This window comes from Ranitomeya imitator, chromosome 6 (assembly GCF_032444005.1).
Source record: "Ranitomeya imitator isolate aRanImi1 chromosome 6, aRanImi1.pri, whole genome shotgun sequence".
Taxonomy (NCBI): Eukaryota; Metazoa; Chordata; class Amphibia; order Anura; family Dendrobatidae; genus Ranitomeya; species Ranitomeya imitator.
In genome coordinates, this window is record NC_091287.1 from 448,749,364 (window position 1) to 448,758,784 (window position 9,421).

The 9,421-nt window shown below is 48.8% G+C and overlaps 1 long non-coding RNA gene across 3 annotated transcripts; it reads right to left on the reverse strand.

The window, feature by feature from the left end:
• Positions 1-325: 325 nt before the first annotated feature.
• On the reverse strand, positions 326-8,996 carry LOC138642870 (uncharacterized). 3 transcript variants are annotated; one of them, XR_011314109.1, is made up of 6 exons: positions 8,882-8,996; positions 4,924-5,121; positions 3,843-3,940; positions 3,130-3,197; positions 1,171-1,268; positions 326-535 (listed from the first exon to the last, which is right to left on the reverse strand). It is a non-coding gene; the product is annotated as an uncharacterized lncRNA (long non-coding RNA). The 3 variants fall into 3 exon arrangements; XR_011314110.1 differs by having other exon boundaries at positions 8,877-8,964; XR_011314111.1 differs by lacking the exon at positions 8,882-8,996 and adding an exon at positions 6,162-6,393.
• Positions 8,997-9,421: the final 425 nt, after the last annotated feature.

A 9,421-nucleotide genomic window follows, 5' to 3' on the forward strand; every position in this document is an offset into this window, starting at 1 on the left:
CTGGCAGTAAATGTGCACACTTGTTTGAAACGATTATAAATTCAATATATAATCCAGCCACCTTTCTGTGACTGTACAGTGCCCCCATGTAATCATATTGCATGTGCGAGTGTCAGAACACATATGCATTCTTTATGAAAATGGGAAGCGGTTATTAAACAGCCTTCAGAGTTCAGGGGAAAAAAATTGAAGACCCTATTTTCACCCAGTATGTCCTCCTGAAGCCCATACTACCAAAGTGTTTCATACACCACTATTGCAGCTACAGCAGTCCCATGTAAACATGTAATTGGAACAGCCAAGTAAATAAATACCAGAGCAGTGGTACTGGATATCACAGGTATTAGGTTTTATTACATTGCTGGGTCTTCAGCAAGCTTTCAGCACATCATTTGGAATAATGCAGTACATAATATTTCTGTTTTAATATACTGATTTAACATTAAAGTTGAAGTTTAAAAAAATATTTTCTGTATACATAATGTTCAGCACAAGTCTGCCTTCATTTCTGCCAGGTTTATTCCAAATTCAGTGCCTAAGAATAAAATAAGAATTAGGTTTACAGAAAGAACCAAACACGTGCAATACTTGTAGCGTGAGCGCTCACTCCTCAGATATTTGAAGTCACAGCATTTACTAGTCAGATGGGTAAACGGCAAAGATAAATCATCACTGAGTGAGCAGGATGTAGACATTCAAATATTAGAAAAAAACAAACAAAAAAAAAAAACACTGTACAAACAGGTTAAGATGGTTCAACCTTGAATCATACAGGACTGCTCAGTGGTTTACCCCCAGCCCATTCCACATGTGATCAATGGTTTCATTTTGTAAGCCCCATCTATTAAGGACAGTGGGGCACGGGGCCTCTGCATTCTTCTGTGACATGTTAGAAGTTACAAAACTTCTCAAACTGTATACTCCACCAAAGTCCATGCAGCACACATGGCATCCTATGCAATAATATGGAGCTGATCAAGACTGGCATTGTTCACGCCAGCAGTAATGAAGGACTCACTGGAGTACAATCTGCTGAATTTACAATAGGTGCATGCTAACTAATGAATAGGGTACATCTTCATGGTCTTCAAGGTGGGGTATGCCTTGCCAGGAATGCCATTTCAGTCAGGTGTTTAGGGGAGAGAAAAAAATATATAAATAAAATCATACCTTTGACTCATCCATTGTTTGATTGATGTGTGTCCAAGTTGTTCATGTAGAGCCTTCACTAGTTACACTCAAGCTTCAGGCATGGGCCATTTGTCAATCTATAAAGACATTTATACAATACAGATTTACTAGACTATAGCGCCATAAGAGGAAATACCAAAAGAAAGTGCAAGGCAAATATCTGACATAAAAAGCACATCTTCATTAATAAATATATATCGTATTAGTCTACAAGCAGGATGGGGAACAAAAAAAAAGTTGATTCAAGGAAGCAAGTATCAATGTAAAGTAAATCCATGGAATCTCACATGTAAAGCGCCATGGAATAGATGGCGCTATAATAAATAGGGTAAAATGTATTAAATTAACTACCCATTGTATGTGGGTAGCATAGAATAATCCTCACAGAAAGGCCGATTACAGCCTTTTTGCTAGTGTGATATTTGAAGTCTCAGCATTTACCAGTCAGATGGCTAAACAGAAAAGATGAATCATCACAGTGAGCAGGATGTCGACATTCAAATATAAGGAAAAAAAAAAAAAAACACTTGAGGGACAAGGGAGCATCCATTTTGGATTTCAAGTCTCCCTTCAATCCTGAAATGTGCCCCTGCCCTTGAGATTCCCCAGGCTCTGTTTTCTTTTAATTAAAGAAGCTAGGACAAGCTCTTTTTAAGTTGTTAAAACGAGGGTGCGAACTGTTGGGCAGCTGTGGAAATCAAACGGTGTGACCAAGCACATGGAAAAGCAAGGCTAGTTGGTATTGAATATGGGAAATTACTTATAATAACATAATGCAATATGTCTAAGATGAACTAAGCACATAGTCCGAATCGGTGTGGCTTTTCCCACGTGCACATATTAGTTAGCCACCTGTAGCATACTGGATCATGGAGATATAACGCATAGCTAGCAATAATGACATACAGTAGTCATATTTAGTCTCTATGCGCAGATAAAATCCATCAGCATCCAGTGGCGACACAACCACCCCGTTCAGAGCTTCGGGCATAAAGATATGGGCCAGACACGGTTCTAGGCACAAAATAATATTCTCAGACATGGGAGAAGAGAGGCTGCACCACCCAGGGGTTGGGAGCAGATGTGTGAGGTAGCAGCCTAGGAGATATAAGGCAGCTCCTCATTCTGGTCAGTGTTTTATCTGATGGCCGGAGGATAGTTTGCCGACACAACTCGGAAAGCCTGTAACTAAGATTTGGACCTGTGATCCATCAGCGCCTCCCTGTGGTCACATGCTACATAACACGGTAATTGCAACCCATCTATACCCTATCCTTGTACTACACTCCTGACTGTAAATATTTGCTCTTGTATGTATAGCTGCATTTTCTAGGCCGCCTCTTCGGCGATTAAATATAAAATTAATCTTAGGCTGCTCTTTTATCTCGATCCACGAATCCCAACGTCCACATGCTCCGTTGGTTGTATCATACGCTACCCCTGGGTTGGTTCCTGACATGATCTAAGTCTGCTGTCGGACAGGGCTTATTTTAAATGAGGAACTGTTGGCAGAATACCATATTGTTTTAGGCTGGGTTCAAACTGCGTTTTAGGCGTCCGTTAGACGGACTACGCTACACCGCAGCATAACACGGTGTAACGCAGTCCGTTAATGCCGCCATTGAGTCCAATGTCGGGCGCATCGCTGTGCACGCCCACAATGGGCGTGTGCTAGCGATGTGCAGTCATTGAGTGACGGACCCTGAGACGCGTGCTGCAGCGTTTCCGGGTCTGTCACTGCTAGCGCCATGTCATGTCGGCACTTGCGTTAATAGCAGCCCGTTAACGTATGTGTTGAACGGGCTGCTGTTAATGCAATGTGAACCTAGCCTTAGTGAGGAACTTTGGCAGTGACGGCCAGGAGGTTTAGAGATATATCCCAAGCCTGAACTGGTGATATACATTCCCCCTCATTGGGAGCGCCTCACTAACTCGTACCTATAAGGGAAGCCTTTCCGGTGACAAGTCTGTCTTCATTTCTGCCAGCTTTATTCCAAATTCAGTGCCTAAGAAGAAAATAAGAATTAGGTTTACAGAAAGAACCAAACACGTGCAATACCTGTAGCATGAGCTCTCACTCCTCAGATATTTGAAGTCTCAGCATTTACTAGTCAGATGGGTAAACGGCAAAGATAAATCATCACTGAGTGAGCAGGATGTCGACATTCAAATATTAGAAAACAAAACAAAAAAAAAAAACAAAAAAAAAAAACACTGTACAAACAGGTTAAGATGGTTCAACCTTGAATCATACAAGACTGCTCAGTGGTTTACCCCCAGCCCATTCCACATGTGATCAATGGTTTCATTTTGTAAGCCCCATCTATTAAGGACAGTGGGGCACGGGGCCTCTGCATTCTTCTGTGACATGTTAGAAGTTACAAAACTTCTCAAACTGTATTCTCCCCTAGAGTCCATGCAGCACACATGGCATCCTATGCAATAATATGGAGCTGATCAAGACTGGCATTGTTCACGCCAGCAGTAATGTAGGACTCACTGGAGTACAATCTGCTGAATTTACAATAGGTGCATGCCAACTAATGAATAGGGTACATCTTCTTGGTCTTCAAGGTGGGGTATGCCTTGCCAGGAATGCCATTTCAGTCAGGTGTTTCGGGGAGAGAAACAAAATATAAATAAAATCATACCTTTGACTCATCCATTGTTTGATTGATGTGTGTCCAAGTTGTTCATGTAGAGCCTTCACTAGTTACACTCAAGCTTCAGACGTGGGCCATTTGTCAAGCTATAAAGACATTTATACAATACAGATTTACTAGACTATAGCGCCATAAGAGGAAATACCAAAAGAAAGTGCAAGGCAAATATCTGACAAAAACGCACATCTTCATTAATAAATATATATCGTATTAGTCTACAAGCAGGATGGGGAACAAAAAAAAAAAGTTGATTCAAGGAAACAAGTATCAATGTAAAGTAAATCCATGGAATCTCACATGTAAAGCACCATGGAATAGATGGCGCTATAATAAATAGGGTAAAATGTATTAAATTAACTACCCATTGTATGTGGGTAGCATAGAATAATCCTCACAAAAAGGCAGATTACAGCCTTTTTGCTAGTGTTAACACTCAAGTTACTTTGGGGGAGGAGGGACAAAAATACAATGTACAGCATCACAGGGGCATTATGGACTTTGTGAGAAAGTATGTGGGGGGACTAGGGAAGGTAACAGCCACAGTGGGCTACATTCTTTACAGAAGACTTGTGGCTAGAAGAAGAAATTGTCAGCAGTATTTGTGAGATGAAGGTAGAAGATGAAGGTCATCAGCTGGAGACGTCACTGGCATTAGCTGTACACACATTAGATAGTACATGTGTAGTGTGACTAGTACAACAATAAAGTTTTTTTTTTTTTTTCTTCCACAGCTCAAAAAACAGTCAGAAGGACTGAAATAAGAGTTTTAAAATACCTCCATTATCTTACACGAGAGAAAGAAAAAAAGTCACATTAACCTTGTTGTCACGTGGTTATGAAAGACTGACGTGTTCTTCAAAATGTTTCATGACAAATTGTGTAGACCGGAGCCACATTACATCCATCACTGTACCAGTGTAGTAAGTAGTTCATACAAGTAGGAGCATACGACCCCTTAATCTTCACATATCAGTTGTCAGTGCTGAAGTTTATAGTGTCTTTAAAAAGGGAGGGTCTGCAGGATTTCAACCCCTAAACTATATGCACATGTAGACAAGTCCAGCAATACCTTTATGTGGCCTGTCTGTTCCTTCATTACCGAGAAATCAGCGTCCGTTCTTCAGCCTTCTTCGCATATCACTTCCATTTGTAGATCTGAAGCCTCTGTCACTCCAGCTCCATTCCATGCCCAGCGCCGCCACCTCCTGCTTGACTGACTGCACCTGTGGGGTGCGACTTCAGGTAAAGTAGTGTCTGTTCTTAAACACTGCCAAAAGATATTGAAAAAAACCCTGACTTATTACAAGTTACAGAACACAGTACTCACAATATAGCCATAATCATACTGCAAATTATCCCCTTACAGCAGGAATCTGACGTTGTATGTCCACGTTTCAGGCACCTGTATTATTCTTATTGATTGAGTGTCATCCATGATGAATGGACTAAGGTTACAAAGTGACCCTGACATGGTGTCCAGGTGCAGAGACTACAGGGGGATGAGAAGCTCCTTATTGATTAATGGTCACAGCACCACACTACCAATGAAGTCTGTGGATGTGTAAAAAAGAGCAAAGATGTCCCCAGAGATGGTTACATTAAAAAATAGTGTCAGTTACCCACAGCATTGAGAAAATCTGGCCACTTGACCTTTAAGATGACCAATTTATCATCTTGCAGACTCTAGTGTCAAAATGATTTATGAAGACATGGAGAGTATTGTGATTTTCAAGCAGAAACTATTGATCTTTAAAAAAAAAAAAAAAAAGCTGTCCAGCCGAGGTCTAGTGATTATGATGTCTATGCCAAAAACAGGTCACATCAAGTTTGGTCTGACTAACGCTTGCTGCTGATCCAGCCTAGACATTTCATCCATGTCCCTGCAGAGCCTTGTGTCCGTCTTTGAGGCACTATCCCTACTTCAGTGTCACTCACTTATTTCCATTTTAAAGGGAACCTGTCACCCCCAAAAATCGATGGTGAGGTAAGCTCACCGTCATCAGGGGCTTATCTACAGGATTCAGCCACTGGTTGGTACATACACCGGGTATACCATTTACACATATAGGACTGCAGAATAGACTGCTTCCCTATATATGAGGCCACTGCAAAGCAGGACTGTGGAGTCAGTAAGGCAAACCACTAACTCCGACCCCACAGCACTGCCCCCTACTGAGCATGTACTTAAAGGGAACCTGTCACCCCGTTTTTCAGTAGGAGATAAAAATACCGTTAAATAGGGCCTGAGCTGTGCTTTACAATAGGGTATTTTTATCCCCCGATTCCCTACCTATGCTGCCGAAATACCTTACAAAAGTGGCCTTTTTCGCCTGTCAATCAGGCTGGTCAGGTCGGATGGGCGTGGTCACAGCGCTGTTTCTCCCCCACATCTTGCTTATGTTCCCGTCGGTGGCGTAGTGCTTCTCGCATGTGCAAGTGCCGAATGCACGGCGCAGCTGTAGAAAAAGAGCTCGCTCGCCGCTATTCAGCGGTTTCTCGGGGGGGGGGGGAAGCCATCTTCCTGAGGCCGCACGTGCGCAGATGGGGTCTCCTGCTTCCCGGGGCTTCAGGAAAATGGCCGCGGGATGCCGCAAGTGCGCAGATGGACATCGCGGCGGTCATTTTCCTAAAGCCCCGGGAAGCAGGAGACTCCATCTGTGCAAAATTCTGTGGCTGTAGCTGTGACGGTGCAGATGCCAATCCCGGACAAACACACACACACACACTCAGCTTTATATATTAGCTTGTATACCGACTCCACAGCCCTGCTGCAGAGAAGCTCACACTATGTGGAATGTTTCTGTACAGTGGATCCCTCTGGATGACAAATGCCTCGGCAGCCATGCTGGCCGTGTGCACACTGTTGGGTGCATACCTTCTGAGCATGTGCAGGCACATGGCCACCAAATCCCTGCCCTTCCCCCATCTAATTGCCTTCTTTCAGCTGCAGGGAGATCAAACCATACTCATGTATGATGGCAGTGAGAGGTTTAGAACCTGGGTCCTGCTGCTCCGAGAAGTACAGCGCTCAGGAGGAGGACAGGTGATGACACTCACTGCAATCATCTGCACTCCAAATGACTATTCTGATGTCAGTGCAGCTGAATGCAAATAGACTGAAGGAAAGCAGAGAGTCGGGGCCACACAAACGATCCCCTACCGGTTTTTTCATTGGGGAGAATGGTGGAGCCAAATCCCCTAAAAATAGGCATTAGACATAAATATCCATGTTTGGCAAAAACTTAAGGAATAAGGAATTCTACAGAATGAAGGTTTAGTTATTAGTTGCTCCTACAGACTTGCTGGCATCAGTTCACAAGATGCGTCACCACAGATAATCTGATGGGTAAACGGCACGTGGGATCATCATCACCAGCGGCGGGGCCTATACAGACCGCTCACCAGCGGCGGGGCCTATACAGACCGGTCACCAGCGGCGGGGCCTATACAGACCGGTCACCAGCGGCGGCGGGGCCTATACAGACCGCTCACCAGCGGCGGGGCCTACAGACCGGTCACCAGCGGCGGGGCCTATACAGACCGGTCACCAGCGGCGGCTCCTACAGACCGGTCACCAGCGGCGGGGCCTATACAGACCGGTCACCAGCGGCGGGGCCTATACAGACCGGTCACCAGCGGCGGCTCCTACAGACCGCTCACCAGCGGCGGCTCCTACAGACCGCTCACCAGCGGCGGGGCCTACAGACCGCTCACCAGTGGCGGCGGGGCCTATACAGACCGGTCACCGGGGCCTACAGACCGCTCACCAGCGGCGGCGGGGCCTATACAGACCGGTCACCAGCGGCGGGGCCTATACAGACCGGTCACCAGCGGCGGGGCCTATACAGACCGGTCACCAGCGGCGGGGCCTACAGACCGGTCACCAGCGGCGGGGCCTATACAGACCGGTCACCAGCGGCGGGGCCTATACAGACCGGTCACCAGCGGCGGCTCCTACAGACCGCTCACCAGCGGCGGGGCCTACAGACCGCTCACCAGCGGCGGCTCCTACAGACCGCTCACCAGCGGCGGGGCCTACAGACCGGTCACCAGCGGCGGGGCCTATACAGACCGGTCACCAGCGGCGGCTCCTACAGACCGGTCACCAGCGGCGGCTCCTACAGACCGGTCACCAGCGGCGGGGCCTACAGACCGCTCACCAGCGGCGGGGCCTACAGACCGGTCACCAGCGGCGGGGCCTATACAGACCGGTCACCAGCGGCGGCTCCTACAGACCGGTCACCAGCGGCGGGGCCTATACAGACCGGTCACCAGCGGCGGGGCCTATACAGACCGGTCACCAGCGGCGGCTCCTACAGACCGCTCACCAGCGGCGGCTCCTACAGACCGCTCACCAGCGGCGGGGCCTATACAGACCGGTCACCGGGGCCTACAGACCGCTCACCAGCGGCGGCGGGGCCTATACAGACCGGTCACCAGCGGCGGGGCCTATACAGACCGGTCACCAGCGGCGGGGCCTATACAGACCGCTCACCAGCGGCGGGGCCTATACAGACCGCTCACCAGCGGCGGGGCCTACAGACTCGTCAGTCCGGGTCACCTGCACAGAGACTGCGGGCAACCCTGCGTGTGATAATCCCCTACAGCCTCGGGGGCTGCATATCGCCCACTACTCAGTGCAGTCATTGGCGCAGCCGCACAGGGGCCCCTGAGGTAGGAGGGCATGTGAGGCGCTGCGGGGGTCCGGGCCTTGTCCCTCTGCGGCCGCCGGTCACTGCAGGACCGCGCTAATGGCCAGCAGCCGGGCCTCGCCTCCCAGCCAGTTATGCTGCCGGTCGCAGGTCAGACAGCACCGACATCTGATGTGGGGGAGGCCGGGCCTCGCCAGCACGAGGTACAGAGGACGGGTCGCCACGTGGTGTGGCCGCTTTACCCATCCGAGCCATTAGTACCGCGCAGCACAGACCTATGGCCGCCAACATAGTCAGATGAGACAATACCACACACAATACTAGAGGGCAGCGCCGCCCGGCCTGCGGTATACCGGAGCGCTGTACGAACCTTACCATGGCAGAGCTCCGAGGTAACAGCCGCCTCTCTACAGCAGGACACGCGAGCAGAGGCTCCGCCCACCACTTCCTGCCGCGCCTCAGAAAGCGCAGCGGCTCCGCCCACCACTTCCTGCCGCGCCTCACAAAGCGCAGAGGCTCCGCCCACCACTTCCTGCCGCGCCTCACAAAGCGCAGAGGCTCCGCCCACCACATCCTGCCGCGCCTCACAAAGCGCAGAGGCTCCGCCCACCACTTCTTGCCGCGCCTCACAAAGCGCAGAGGCTCCGCCCACCACTTCCTGCCGCGCCTCACAAAGCGCAGAGGCTCCGCCCACCACATCCTGCCGCGCCTCACAAAGCGCAGAGGCTCCGCCCACCACTTCCTGCCGCGCCTCACAAAGCGCAGAGGCTCCGCCCACCACTTCCTGCCGCGCCTCACAAAGCTCAGAGGCTCCGCCCACCACATCCTGCCGCGCCTCACAAAGCGCAGAGCGAGGCTTTAGTTCCAGCTCCGCCTTTTAGCTACTTCGACTATAGAGCCGCTAACGAACCAGAG